A 16442-nucleotide genomic window follows, 5' to 3' on the forward strand; every position below is an offset into this window, starting at 1 on the left:
AAACCTGATTTAATCCACCTAGTGGTGAAAGGAACCTTTGTTATACTTACTTGCTGTTTGAGATAAAAACCGACACGTTTGGTTTACACGAAATTTTTGGAAATTGAATAAGTTACAAAATTTGAACCAAATAGAATAAATTTCATCAATTTTTATTAACCTTCAGTTACTCACGATGTTGTATTTTGTACACCATGTGTAGGTTTTTGAATGCCGTATTGTTATAAAGTTACAAATCGTATATTACGTATATACTAACGTATATTCTTCTATAAACTTGTTATGAGCAAAATGTCGGAATTATTCAATGCATTGATAGTTTAAATTGTTAGGAAAATAGATTAGCTTAAACCGACATCACAGAAACGAAGCAAGTAGCATGTGAGGTGTACTGCAATTGGCCCCAACTGGAATTTTCTCTCGTTTCTTCATATGATAAAATGGTAGCTGTATGCAGCAAAACTACCAGCAAAAGTAAAATGTTTAAAATGTATCCGTCTGTTAGTAGTCGAGTAAATCGAGGTCAAAATCAGGGTATTTTTTATAATCAAAGTTCTACAGTTCTTAAACAAGCAAACATAGAGCTTTACTATGTTCAGCAAAGTTGTGTATTTTTACTATTTATACAATTTTGTAATACATGAAAAAGTCATACAACAATTACAGAAAGAGCTAAAAGAGAAAAAACTGATTTTACAAATTCATATGCAATGAATAAGATTTTTCTATCTTCGCTGAGTAGATAGAAAGTTACTGTATTCAACAAAATTTCTTGTAATAATATGTTCTAAAATTGTGCAGGGTACATATTTGTTTTTATTTCACTTTTAGGGGGATTAATCAAAATTTAAATTGCACCAGACGATAGAACTTTCAATTTCAAAAAATTCTTCCGAAGGTTCCATAAACCTAATCTATCTTTTGATCTTTTGATCGGCAAACCCAATTCTTCTGAAATTTTGCAGATATGTTTGCAGCATTAAAATCTCTAATTTGATGCCAAAATAATTCAAATTAGATAAATCATCTTAGATGAAATCGTTATAAATTATTGTAAATTTCAATGTGTTGTATTCAATTGCTCATAACTTTCAAATTAAACGTCCAATCAAAAAACAAATCAATAGTGAACTATTAGGTTATGTTACCTTTCAAATGAGACTAATAGCGCCTAAATCGGTTTAGTCATCTCTAGGAAACAGGCGATAATTATTACCTTATCATAACAGTTTTTTTAAGCAGAACTTTTAAACTGCTTGTTTGTTTTCAATGAAATTTACCCGAAAAATTTAGCGTTAACAAAAGCTTTCATTCGATACCAAGATCGTTGAAATCGGTCATTCGGTTCCGGAGAAAATGGTGTCACGAAATTTTCACTTTTTTACTTATAACTTATAAAGAATCTAAAGAACTGGCTTTGAACAAGAAGAAGCAAATTGGGAAATTGGTATCTACCTCGATTGATGCAAAATTCACTGTTAACGGGAGGGCATTGAATGTAACCATGCGCGATGAGTTAACATCACTGTCCCTAGAATTGCTTAAGGAGCTCCGTGAATCCCAAGAATTGTTAAATGTAAAGTTTGTCTGGGCAGGTAGGGGTGGCGTTGTTTTGGTTAAAAAGGATGAAAATAGTAAGCCAGAAATGATTAAAAATAGAGAGGATCTAAGTCGGGTAATGAATCACTACATGAAATCTGCACACTTATTGGAACTTTCAAATGTTTCTAGCCAGTCTCCTTCGCCCAAACGTAAGAGAAACGTACAATAAAACTTTCTGGTGCCGTATTTTAATTCAGTTTTTATTTTTAATCCTTTTACAATGAATACCATACCGACTATGATACACAATGTCTTTTGCAATAATTTACACGAATTTAATAAAAAAATGTGATACGATTGTCACAAATGCTTTGAATGTTGTTCAGTGGAATGTTAGAGGTATAAACGATTTTGCGAAATTTGATGAAATTATTTATTTTGTGGATGAATGTAAAGTGGGTATTGACATTTTTGTTGTCGGCGAAACATGGATGAAGAAGGAGAATAGTGCTATTTACAGTATACCAGGTTATCGAGCATTTTTCTCATGCCGTGATACTTCTGCAGGCGGTTTGGTTGTATTTGTAAGGAATTCACTGGAACATAAATTGCTAGATAGCCAAATCATCGATGGCCTGCATTATGTACACTTAGAAATTAAACACCTGGGTCATTTGTATAATGTCATCGGGGTTTACCGTCCACCTTCGTTTGACTACAATGAATTTCAAAAGTTTTTGGAGGGTTGGCTAACATCTGCTACTCCGTCTAAACCATTTTTTATCATTGGTGATGTGAATGTTCCAACTAATCTGCAAAATAATAATGTTGTAGGCAGATATAAAAATTTGTTGGAATCGTATGGTTATATGTGTACCAATACATTCCCGACGCGGCCAGTAAGTAATAATATTCTGGATCATTTTATTTGTCCTATCGATCTCGCCGCAAAACTGCAGAATCATACGATATTTAGTGATATTAGCGATCATCTTCCTGTTATTTCGTCTATTTTACTGAGTAATGAGAAAAGGCAACAAGAACTAAAAATCAATATAGTCGACCGTGTCAAACTACACCATGAATTTTCAATGTTTTTAAATGATTTTTGTATTAGTGATGATACTGATGCTACACTAAATACTCTAATCACAACTTACAACAATCTTTTATCCGCATGCACTAAAACTTTCACCAAAACTGTTAGATTAAAAGGGGAGCACTGCCCTTGGATGACGTACAGCCTTTGGAAACTGATTCAAATAAAAAATAATTGCTTTGAAAAAGTCAAAAGTAATCCCAATGACACGCGCCTTGAGGAAATGCTTACTCTTGTTACGAAAAAGCTTAAAGCTGCTAAGAAACGGTGTAAAAGAGAATATCACGAAAACATACTTGAAAGTTCTAATCATTCTAATGTTTGGAAAAAGTTGAACGAAATTTTTGGACGTTCAAAAACTAGTGATCAAATAAAATTGCGAATTGACGGAAAAGTCTTAGACTCTGATCGCGAAGTTGCTGAATTGTTTAATAACTATTTTGCTACTATTGGAAATAACCTGGCCGGTAAACTCCCAAAGTCTAGCTTCGATTGTTTGAAACCTTTAAAGTGTGTTAGTAACTCTATCTTTCTGAGACCCGCTAGCGTGAACGAAGTCACAATTCTGATAAATCAACTTGATGTGAAAAAAGTAGAGGGCATGATAATCTACCAGCAGACTTGATAAAAGCCGTACGTCCATTTTCCGAGATAATCGCGAAGCTCTTCAACAGAATAATAGAAACCGGGGCTTATCCTGACATCTTTAAAATTGCAAAAGTCTCGCCTGTATTTAAATCTGGTGATACTTCTGATCCCTCTAACTATCGCCCTATTTCAACATTATCAGTTTTGAACAAAATCATGGAAAAACTGTTAACAAACCGGCTTGCAAACTTTTTTTGTGCTAATAATGTTCTGTACAAGTTTCAATATGGTTTCCGGGAAGGCTGTGGAACATCAACCGCCATTATAGAGCTTGTTGATGAGTTGATAGAAGAAATTGACGACAAAAAAATCGTAGGTGGTTTATTTATCGATCTTAAAAAAGCATTTGACACCATAAACCATGAAATTCTTTTAAAAAAACTTGAGCGATATGGAGTTAGAGGAGTCGCTAATGACTTGATAAAAAACTATCTAACAAATCGGAAACAATTTGTTGCTATTAACGGTGTTCATAGCACTTTACGATCGATTGACATTGGAGTTCCGCAAGGTAGTAACATAGGTCCTCTATTGTTTTTGGTCTTCATTAATGATATTGGAAGCTTATAACTTCAAGGCATACCTAAACTGTTTGCGGACGATACGGCATTGTTTTACCCTAATGTTCAGTCCATAGTAAAAGACATAGAATCGGATTTATCAACTCTTATTGAATTTTTCAATGGTAATCAACTCTCGTTGAACCTATCGAAAACAAAATACATGCTTTTTCACTCGTCGCGGAAAAAAATCTGTCAACATCCTGATCCGCTCGTCGGCAATTTGAGTATTGAAAAAGTTGTGTCTTTTAAGTACTTAGGACTGCATTTAGACTCTTGTCTCTCCTGCGGCACACATATTAAGCATGTATCCAGCAAAGTTTCGTCGTTATGTGGGCTTATGAAAAGAGTACGCTGCTTCGTGCCGCATAAATCATTACTAAAATTTTATTATGCGTGTATCCACTCTATATTTCAGTATTTAGTCATTGTCTGGGGTCACGCTGCTAAATCAAAACTTAAAAAGGTTCAAACGTTGCAAAACAGATGTATAAAAATAATTTTCAATTTACCGCATTTATTCTCGACGTATTCGCTTTATACAAGCTTAGATCATAAAATTATACCCATCTTAGGATTGCGCGACTCTCAAACTATCATGTTTGTACATAATGCCTCACATGACCGAACTTTCCGTAGTAATATTATATTTACGACCAGGCGAAACTATCCCTATACTAGACATTCGAATGAGTTATTAAGAAGCAGAGCATCTACCAACTTGGGTCTACAACGTATCACTAATTATGGTCCATCAAAGTACAATTTGCTTCCAAATGAAATAAAAACAATAAGAAGTAGTGTCCTTATGAAAAGCAAGCTAAAACAGTATATAATAAGGAAGGTAAATGAGTATATTATTTAACGTGTCAACCATTTATGTATGTAGGTTTTTTCTGGCTTCTGCTAGTTTTTTCCCTGCATCTCGATTATATAGTAGTTTAAGTAACTTATCTGCGCCACAAACAACTTCACTATAAAGCTATATGCTTTTTTTTTCTTTTTTTTTGTTTTACAGTTTTACGTGAATCCCTTCGAAGGAACTAAGTTCCATTGGGATCTCACTTTGTTTTTTTGTTTAGCTAAATACTCCGCGTTGTTATTTTCTTATATTTTATTTTTTTTTGTATGTGTCCACTACCAGGGGGTTCTCATTGAGAGCTTTTTGGTGTGGGGGTCAGAGGAGGGTATTAAAAAAAATAATTACTGATTAAAAAAAAAAAATTTTAAACGAAATATCCGACCTCGAAACAATTCAATAGTGATATACTAGGCAAACAAACAAAAGTAATAGCGATCAAATCGGTTCAGCAATCTCCGAGAAACAGGTGATAGAAAAATTGCGCCCCGCACATACATACACACATACACATACACACACACACAGACATTGCTCAGTTCGTCGAACCCTGTCGATTGGTATATGTGGCTCAGCCCTCCGGGCCTCAGATCAATTTCGTGTTTTTCGACCAATTCCTAAACCTTTGTTATAGTATAACAAAGGTAAAAAATGCAAGAAATCGATTGGCGGTGGTTTCATCATACGCGCAGACTTCGGAAAGTGGTCCATTTTGCCCTGTTTTCCCCAAAAATCATGATAAAAGCTAATTAAACAGTATAAAAACTTATTTGCCGCCCGTGAAACGAATTCAAATAGCTTTCAAAGTTTGTCAAAACATCAGAAGAATCAAATTCCATCCATTCCATACCGTGCGAAATGAAAGAATAGTACATTTCGCCCAATTCACCCCCATATACATAGATTATCGTTCGTAGACTGAGTACCTTTGGCGGATTGCGTCTGCTGTTTTGTTTTCCCCTCTTTTGAGTTTATTTAACTGACCCGCCCTGAGGCGGAGTTTCTGGCCGGGCAAGCCTGAACGTGGCAAGTGACCCTCTCACGAGGTGGCGCTTAAGTCACTTGCTTCAGAGATTTGGGGAGCGAATAGCGGACTGAATAGGTGGCCGTATTTCGGCAGGCTACATTTTGGCAATTAAAATTAATTAGTGTAAAACTGTTTGCATCACCGATATCGACCGACTGGCTTCTAGCCTAGTAATTATTTTGCGAATTCAAAGTACTGGAAGAGTCTAAAAGTGGCAATTAGTGAGTGATTTCTTTGAGCTGTTCTGATCGACAAAGAACACAATAGTCTCAGTGGTTGCCAACGCTAGCAATCGCCCGCTTGGGCATAGCGAAGCAGTTTGCGGTTCTACTAAGTTATGACTTCGGTATCGTGCGGAGCCTGTGCTCTAAAGATAACTGCAGAAAATGATCGAGTGTATTGTTTTGGTGGTTGTGACCAAATACTACACACTAAGTGTTGTGACTTGAAACCTTCGGCAATCACTGCGTTGAGCGAAAATGTTTCACTTAAATTCATATGCGTCAACTGCCGTAAAAATCAGCTGTGCCTAAGTGACATCCAGAGAAAATGCGACCAACTGTTCGACTCACTACACACCTTGGCTAAAGCGAATGAGAATCTTCCTCAACAGATTTCTGCCACCGTCATTGAAAGCACAATGAATCTGCTTGAAAGTAAGTTCAGCGATCTCGAGCGTAAAACTATCGACCGAATCACCGACAGACTAGACGTTCTCACTGACACTGTCAATAACCAAACAGCTGAGCGCTCATACGCTGCCGTTGCTCGCTCGAATCTAATCCAATCATCAGCAGCTGCGCCGAAACGGAAAGCGGACAGTACGCCTGCTTGTGACCAGCCTAGTAAGAAAAAATCTAACCAAGACATAGCCTCGCACACTGAAAGTGGACTTCTTCGTTCTGGGAAACGCCGCATTTCTAGCACAACTGAGCTAAACAAGAACCCCCCAACAAACCGTGATTCTTCTTCGCAACCATGTCCGGACGCAGCTGTCACAAAACCCAAATCTGTCATTCGCCTTGAACAATCTGTACTCATTAAGCCTAAAATAAAGCAAAGTCCAGAAACAACCAAGAATGATGTTTGTAAACAACTCGACCCGGTTTCCCTTGCTATTAAAGAAGTTTATTTTAAACCGTTTGATGAAGCCGTGCTTTGGTGTAACTCCGCTGAATCGTCAGTTAAACTTGTAGAAACTGCAAAAAAATCGCTTGGTGAAAAATATGACGCTGAAATACAGAAAGCTTTGAAACCAAGACTGCTAATTTTCGGATTCACGGAAGAAATAATCGAAGCTAACCTACTAACGCAATTACGGAAGCAAAATGAGCTGCCCGACAATGCCGATATAAAAATTGTGAGAACGAATGCCAATTCTGCTATTATAGAGTCCGACGCCAAAACGTTTGAGAGATTGGTTAATCTTCGCCGTGTGAATATTGGCTGGGAAAGATGCCGAGTCCGGGAGCATATTGATGTAATGCGCGGCCACTTAGCATCATCGTGTACAAAGCCTGTATGCTGTCCTAAGTGCGCTGAAGGCCACGAACGAAAAGATTGTACCTCTGTCTTTGATAAGTGTGTGAACTGCACCAATGCGAAACTAGCCAAAACTGAAAATAATGATGTGCTGCTTGACACTAACCATCCCACATGGAGCCCGATGTGTCCGTTCCATCAGCAAAGAATCAAAAGAAAACGACAACGAATAGACTACTGCTCGTAGCAATCATGCTTCACACTGCGCTCCACAAACGACGGATGTCTACGTATATTCTCAGAGTCAGTGACCACTCCTGCTCTGTCAGGTAAAAATATTCACAGTATATGCCCTGTCGAAGTTAGGAAAGATTCTGCACCCGATGTCAAAGTTCCTAAATTCCAGTCTAACGAATGGACACCGACGGAACTAATTCTAAATGACCGCTCAGCTCATGAGAAATCTTCGAAAGCTACCCCGCACCGCTCCCCAGATGATCTAAGGCCGCACGGAAACGATGAGCCAGATGAATTCCCTGCTCTGGCAGGTAATGATTTTTATAGTATATGTCCCTCCGAAGCTAGGCTGGATTCTGCACTCTTTTCAAATGACGCAAACTTTCAGCCCAACGCACACTGTCCTGTGCCGGTAATCACATCAGCTCATCTCGATCCGACCGATAGCAAACGACCTACGAGCCAAGGCACTGAACATGATTGTTTCGTTAGTGTATACCAACAAAATGTTAGGGGACTGCGTACTAAAGTAGATGAGTTTTTCGTCGCAGTATCTGATGCTCAGTATGATGTAATAGTACTCACTGAAACCTGGCTCAATGACTGCTTTCATTCAGCGCAGTTGTTTGGGAATGCTTACAACGTGTATAGAAACGATCGTGACCCGTATAGCACAGGAAAAAAACGGGGAGGTGGTGTTTTGATTGCGGTGGCCAACCGTTTGAATTCGCTCATTTCGCCAATACAATCATCTGACGTGGTAGAACAGCTATGGATTAAAATACTCGGTTTTGGTATGTCCATTTGTCTCGGTGTCGTATATATTAGTCCTGATACTGCCAGCAACGTGAGCTCAATAGAAGCACACATCGAATCCGCGTTGCAACAAGCAGATTCCCTGCAAACAAATGATATCTACATTGTGCTTGGCGATTACAATCAACCAAGTCTATCTTGGATCAGATGCCCGAGTGGATTTGCTTTTCCAGATCCCGTTTCGTCTACCTTCTCCCCCGCAAGCGCTGCTCTCATCGATGGGTTTGCCACGATCGGTATGAGACAAATGAATACGGTAGTCAATTGCAATAATCGTACGCTGGACCTGGTATTTATGAACGATGTAGCTAAAGATGTGTGTAGCTTATCCGAGGCAGTTGAAGCGATAATTACAGCTGATCGATTCTACCCCCCGCTTCTCCTTACGTTGCGCAATACGCTTCCAGTACCACTTGAACCGATTACGGCATCAAGTGAATTCAACTTTCGCAAGGCTGATTACGTCACACTGAACTGTTCATTACAGAATGCGAATTGGACAGAATTTTACGATATTGATAACGTGGACCAAGCCGTAGACTACTTTCACGAAATGTTAAAAAGTTTGTTTTACCTGCATGTTCCTGCACCTCGGCCATGTAAGAAGCCACCGTGGTCCAATTGCAGGCTTCGAATTTTAAAACGGCAAAGATCAGCTGCTTTGAGAAGGTATACCAACAGGCGTAATCCCGAAACGAAGCGTGTTTTTAACCAAGTTAGTAGTGAGTTTAGGGCTTATAACCGTCATCTGTATTCATGCTTTGTTAAGCGTACCCAGGACGACTTGAGGAAAAATCCAAAGCGATTTTGGTCGTTTGTGAACGATAAGCGTAAACAAAATGGTCTTCCGTCTAGTATGTTTCTCGGTGATACGGTGTCTGAGAATATTCAAACCACTTGCGACATGTTTGCTAGACACTTATCAAGCGTGTTTTGTACGGCTTCAGCTCCTTCCTCGCAAATTGACGAAGAAATATGTAATGTTCCTGAAAATATTTTTGACTTTGGCCCTCTCCAGTTTTCTGTAGCTGATATTAAAGCTGGCCTCTCGAAATTAAAAACACGCTTTAGTGTAGGTCCGGACGGAATTCCATCAGCCGTACTCAAAAAATGTGCTGAAGCATTATGCAAGCCATTGGAAAAGATCTGCAATATGTCACTTGAACAAAACAAGTTTCCGGTGTCCTGGAATAGGTCCTATATTTTTCCAATTTATAAAAAAGGGGATAAGCGCGACATAACAAACTACCGAGGTATCACTTCTTTATGTGCAGTATCGAAACTGTTGGAGATTATCGTTGGAGAGGTGCTGTTCAGTAATGTTAAGTCTTACATCTCGACAGAGCAACATGGCTTTTGACGTAGGACTACGTCTTTGTTTACTATACTGGGACTGGGTAGCACTTTGTGAAAACGAAAATAGAAGTGTAACGTTTGAATGAAAGATTTCAAATGCTAATAACTACTTAACCACTGAACGAAACTGAACAATTTATATGTCGTTAGATAGATAAAATGACCAGCAATTTTATAGAGGGGTAAGAGAGCAATTTTAAGGAAGGCGTAAGAGGGGGGGGGCTCCTATACAAATGAAAAACAAATCTCCTCAAAATTCGAGAACTAATCAAGCAAATGGGACCAAATTTGGCATGTGGGGGTTTCCGAAGGCAGGATTTTTTTCTACAGTGTACTGAGACCCCTTCTCCTTTTATGAGGGAGGGAGGGGGGCCCCCATACAAATGAATTACAAATTTCCTCATAACTCTAGAACTAATCAAGCAAATGGAACCAAATTTGGTATGTGGGGGTTTTAGAAGGCAGGAATTTTTTCTATGGTATAATAAGACCTATCCGCCTTTTAACAGGAACGGGAATTTTTTTTATGTTGAATTAGAACCTTTGCTTTCTTTAAGAAGGGGAGATCCCATACAAATGAAATACAAATTTCCTCATAACTCGAGAGCTAATCAAGCAAATGGAATGGCATGTGGAGGCTTTTGGAGGCATGAATTTATTTACTTTATGATGGTTTGAGACCCCTCACCCCTGTGGTAGGAGGATAAGGACTCTCACACAAATAAAACCGAAATTAATCATTCATTACCATTGCAACCTTTACGATGCACACAAGTGATTTTTAAAACAAACCTCTATGTTTCAAAGGTTGCAGGCGTTGTACTTATGAACCCTCGTCCACGTATTTTCAAAGCCACCATTGCATTAAATGAAGAATTGAAGCTGAATATTTCGCTCTTCTCTTTTAAACATTCACTTAAACATTGGCACTCACAGATTCTTATAAACATACATATGCCAGAAATGCAGTTTACATTAGTCTTTGATCTGATGATCTGATATAGTCCTACGTCACCCTTTCGTACAACCCTTAGGGCTGTATACCTTGTAGTTTTTTCCCAAAAGGTCAATTAATACAAACCTACTGCAATTCTGTTCGTTTTGCCTTCGCCAGTTAGAAGACGCAGCTCAAGTAGATACAATATATACAGAGTCTGGAGTCCCACAAGGAAGCAACCTAGGACCATTATTGTTCATTATATTCTTTAATGACGTTTGTTCCGTGATCCCGCCGGGCTGCAAGCTATTATATGCTGATGATCTAATGATATTTCTCTCTGTACGATCTGTTGAGGACTGTAGGCTCTTGCAAGGCTTTATTGACCAATTTACAAAATGGTGTCGCTTGAACAACCTGACCATCAGTACTTCCAAATGCTCAGTCATCACTTTTACTCGAAGCAAATCACCCATTGTGTATAATTATAAAATCGAAGAGTCTTGTCTTGAACGAGTCAGAGTTGCTAAGGACCTAGGAATCGACCTGGATACAAGAATGATCTTCATCAATCATTACTCAAACATAATTTCAAAAGCAAATCGTAATCTGGGTTTTATTATACGCATGGCTAAAGATTTCCGCGACCCATATTGTTTGCGTGCTCTTTACTATTCGCTAGTACGCTCCATTCTGGAGACGGCTTCTATTGTATGGAGCCCTTTCACTAATATTTGGTCCACAAGAATCGAAGCAGTGCAACGGAGATTTATCAGATATGCATTAAGACATCTCCCGTGGTTGGACCATCAAAATCTCCCACCCTACGAAGACCGTTGTAAACTACTGAATGTCGAAACTTTAAGCAAAAGGAGAAGCGTTTCCAGAGCCGTCTTCGTAGCCCAACTTTTGAAATGGGAGATCGATGCTCCTGAACTTCTTGGTATGATAGATGTTAATGTTATGCCACGGCCACTTAGATCCCGAGGATTTCTTCGACCAGCCTTTCATCGCACACATTATGGACAAAACGAACCAATCCAGGCGATGTGCTGCTTATTCAATGATCTTTATCAACAATTTGACTTCTCTATATCGACGAATACATTTAGGAATAGAATCAGGAAAAATGATTATTTATGATTGTAACTAATTATGTAACCTATGTTTGTACTGTGAATGAAAAGATGATGCGTTTTTGTGCCGATTTGAGAATGACGTCAATGTTGTCATCTCAAATCGGCTTTTCCCATACCTACACTTCAAGAAGACTCTGTCAGTTGAAGTTATATAGAAAATAAATAAATAAATAAATAAATAAACTAATTAAAGCTCTAACCCTTATAGTAAAAATGCACTGGTTTGCTACGCCAGGGATGACTATAATTGGGGACTGCGCGCTGTCATGTGGAACGAGGTGGGTAAAGTAGAGTAAAGCATTGAAAAGAAGGATACCCAATTACACACAAGCACGCATAAAAAAATTCAATAAGCATATCGCTCACTCAATAGCGACTATAGCCAAAATAAATGCAGTGCGGGTTATACAACAAAACACCCGGGCGATATCACAATAGATCTAACCATACTGGTCGCAGTGATGAGTCCATACAGGAAAAAAAAAAAGCTCTAATCTACTCTATTAACTCTATTTTTCTAAGACCTGCTAGTGTGAACGAAGTCAGCATCTTAATAAGTCAGCTCGACGTTAAAAAGAGCAAGGGTCACGATAACTTTCTAGCAAATCTAATGAAACCTAACTTAGGCCGGTTCTTCGAGATTATTTCGAAAATCTTCAGCAGAATAATCGTGGAATTTAATAATACTGGAATTTATCCAAATGTTCTAAAAATTGCAAAAGTCTCGCCGGTGATCTGGAGATAGCTCTGATCCTTCGAGTTACCGACCAATTTCGACATTATCAGTCTTGAATAAAATACTGGAAAAACTTCTAACTAGCAGGCTTGTAGACTTTTTGAGTACCAACAATGGCATTTATAAATATCAGTGTGGTTTCGGGAAGAATGTGGAACTTCGACTGCTATTACCGAAATTGATCAGAAAAACATAGTAGGGGGCCTATTTATACATTTCAAAAAAGCTTTTGATATTCTTAACCTTAACCTTAACCTTAAAAAACTTGATCGGTACCGTCATCCGGGGCGAGATTGTGCCAAAAAAGCATATGTTTTGGTTTTTTAGCTCAGTATACACACAATTTAGGAACTAAGTTGATTTCAAACCTGTCAATATATACTAAATTGTTCAATTAACAATTACCATAGAGATGGTTTAGTCACAATGAAACCTAATTTTACTGGAAGTGCATGAACTTGAAATCCACAAATTGGGTCGATCATTATGGCTTGGTACAATCTCACCTCCGTGAAGCTCGAAAAGTGCAAAGTTTCGAAAAATATTATTTTCGTAATCACAACTTATCCAACGCATAATAACCTTTCAATACATTGTAAATGATTAGTTTATATACCTTCAAAATAGCAAGTTGATGCGTTTTCTTGTTTGGGTTAGTTAATGGGGGCATTTTTTACAAGCATTATTCCCGAGTATTTTTGATCGCGAACTTTGAAAATATGAAACACGTATCGAGTAAAGTTTCCGCCTTATGTGGCTTAATGAGAAGAGTACGTCACGCAGATTTTGACCAAAATCAGACCCCCCCTCCCCCCCTTGTCACATTTTGTCACACATTCATGATCCCCCCCTGAAAAGGACGTCACGTCACGGCAACCCCCCCCCCCCTCCGCTTCACAACAAACAAATTAAATTTACGAAATATAATCTACAAGTGGCACAAACTCTATCCTTTAGGGAGCTTTTAAGTGAGGGGCAGTATAGGTTATACGGAAGAACCTTAAAACCAGCCGTGGAACTTCGGTATGAGTATGTTTATCGGTTGAGTTCCGCACGATACCCGTATACGGTCCTCCGTATACACCCTCGGTCTGGGCTTAAATTGTGGCGGACTGTCGATCGGCAATGAGCAAATCGAGGTACCTTCGGGACCCGTCTTGAAACACGGACCATCAAGAAATCATTGCCATTGGTCTCTGGTAGCACCCAACGGGATGGCAAGGTTGCCATCTCCCATATATTTGGTGCGTAACTGACATCACTGGCACTGGCACCCGAAAAATGGCCTGTTCACCCTAAAGCAATGTTAAATCGGGTAACAAAACTTGTTGCTGGCTATACCAAATGATGGCAGCTTAAGATTATTCATGCAGTTTAGTACAATTTGCTAAATATTCTTGCGGTTTTGTAATATATTATACATCATATAATGTTTTTCTGTAGAATGAGGGAAAATACAACAGTTTATCCAGTTTTAGTGAAAGCGGAATGAAAATAGATGTTCGTTACGCTGAAATCCTAGCGTGCCACCCCGTTGGTAGCACCCCGTACCCCCTCAGGAGTTAGTGCGACTGCTATTCGCGTTTGCAAAAATCTTTTAGGCAGGACTTTACTCAAGGAGCCTTCAGTGGTGTACAACATATTCTTTAAAGCCTTAATGGAGAGTTCATACTAAAAGAATAAAAGAGTCCTTTTCACACATATGTTAGAAAAAAGTTATCATTCAAAAAATTTGGTTATTCGTTCTAAAATCCATCAGTACGTTAATTTTATAGAAGCCTTCAATAGTTGTATCTTAAAATGAAGGCTAAATTATAATTTCCCGAATAAATTTTCCATTTGAAATTTTTTTCGTGTGACGTCACATAACTTTATACCACCCTCCCCCCTACGTCACAAATCATCACGATTAGGTCAACCCCCCTCCCCCCTATAAGCGTGACGTGCTTTATGGATGACCGCTAAAGAAGCATTGCTGCGATTTTATTTCGCATGTATACATCCCATTTTTCAATACCTAATCATTGTCTGGGGTCATGCTGCTAAATCGAAACTCAAAAAAATTCAAACGCCTCAGAATAGATGTACCGTTTTGATTCAAACTTCGAACACTTGAGCTATGCTGAAACTTTCTTCAAAGAAACAGGTTTATGAGCATCACAATTTAATTATTTTCGTGTTAAAATGTTAAAAATGAGGATAAAATGTTAATTTACACTGAAAAACACTAAAAAACTGCTGTTCGATTTTGATTCAAACTTCGAACACTTTCATGGTCGACATTCAAAGCTCGAATATTCAGTCTCAGACATCGAACACTTGTATTTCTTTGAAAAGTATTAATGTTTTTAGTGTCAATCAACTTAAATAAGTGAAATTTCATCCTTTTTCTAAACACTGTCTTTTTAAATCCACCGAACAGTCTGATTTATTTTTTTCACACAATAATTAGTTTCAATGCGTACTTCTGTAGTCAATTGCTAATATTTTCAAACTCTATGTATCACATCTAAAGCAAGTTAACTTTGTACAGCTTTTTTTTTTGTATGGCCTTATCACTTTGACCACAACATTATTGACCTATTGTAATGTTGGCCGGGTGTATGCTGTTGTACAGCTTTACAATGCAGATAATTCATTTTCCCAAAGGAAAATCCGGAAAAACCGGATATTATTCGTGGGTGTTCGAAGTTTGAATCACACCTCAAAACGTGATTCAAACTTCGAACACTTTTTATTTATCTAATATTTTTGAAATAATGCATGAAATATTGTATTTTAACTATGCTTTAGTAAATATATAGTTATGGACATTAGCGGCACCAACATCAACAACACGTGGGCTCTTCCCTGTTTCAACATGGAACAGCCGACAAAGACGCCAACACACGCTTAGCAGCGAATATTGCCGACTTCAACATCAGACATCCGGCACGCCACGCTTAACACAAATATTGCCGACCTCAACATCAGACATCCGGCACCAATATCGATTGACATCAGCGTGCTGGAGTTCGCCCAGAACTTTCGCACGCCCGGATTCCTGACACAGCAGAATGCAGCCTTCGATGCAGCCTGGATACACCTGGAGCATGTTCGGACACGAAAATCCTGACAACGCAGAATGTGCCAACAGCTTAGGTTCAGAAGTAGACTTTAGCGGTAGCAGTAGTCAGTTCTTGTTAGACCTCAAGGTAGTGAAAACGTGTAAACTCTGTATTAGATTAAGTGATGGTGAATAAAAGTTTCTTTTTTTATTAATATAAATGAACTCCTAACGTAACTATATATCTTGCACTTACCTAATAATCGCGAAGTAGGAAGGTTAATGTTCTAAAATTGGTAAAATAATGCAAACGATTTATAACTTACTTTTGACGTAGGACTACGTCTTTGTTTACAATACTGAGACTGGGTAGCACTTTGTGAAAACGAAAATAGAAGTGTAACGTTTGAATGAAAGAATTCAAATGCTTAAACTTCTATACTACTGAACGAAACATAACTGTTAATATGTCGTTGGAAAGATAAAATGTCCAGCAAGCGCAAGTTATAGTAACATACTTATAATAATCTTTCATACGCTTAATAGTGAAAATGTATGTAAAAACCCGAATTAATCCACCTAGCGGCGTGACCTAGCCTTTCTACTGCCACAATAATCATTATTTGTGTGCAATTTAAAATTGATATTTTTCGGTGAATACGTATTCACCGAAAAATATCAATTTTAAATTGCACACATAATTGACCGGTGACTCAAAAATTCAAATAATAATCATTATTTAATTTCTCAGGAACATCTATGTATAATTAACTTGACTATATTTTTAAATATCCGTTCCGTATTCCTCAAAATCCCTATTTGCCAGTAAAATTACCAACGTATTGCATAGAATAATTAAATTTTCTTTCCTTGGGTGCGTAAATACTTGTAACACCTTATTTAGTTTTATAATCGGTCGGCCTTAACTTTCGGGCTTCAGAGCCACATACGAAACTTG

At 38.1% G+C, this 16442-nt stretch overlaps 1 protein-coding gene across 3 annotated transcripts in view; it reads left to right on the top strand.

Annotated features, from left to right (window-relative positions):
• Positions 1-16442, top strand: part of LOC128743575 (uncharacterized) — a 551236-nt gene that overhangs the window by 33846 nt on the left and 500948 nt on the right. Inside the window, exon 1 of one of the 3 annotated variants that reach the window (XM_053840178.1) lies at positions 11917-11980. The exons of the other annotated variants lie outside the window; for them this stretch is intronic. The gene's annotated coding sequence lies outside the window, so the exon portion shown is untranslated. Of the gene's footprint in view, positions 1-11916; positions 11981-16442 lie in introns of those variants that run through there. 3 annotated transcript variants of the gene reach the window in all.

Source organism: Sabethes cyaneus, chromosome 3 (genome assembly GCF_943734655.1).
Source record: "Sabethes cyaneus chromosome 3, idSabCyanKW18_F2, whole genome shotgun sequence".
NCBI lineage: Eukaryota > Metazoa > Arthropoda > Insecta > Diptera > Culicidae > Sabethes > Sabethes cyaneus.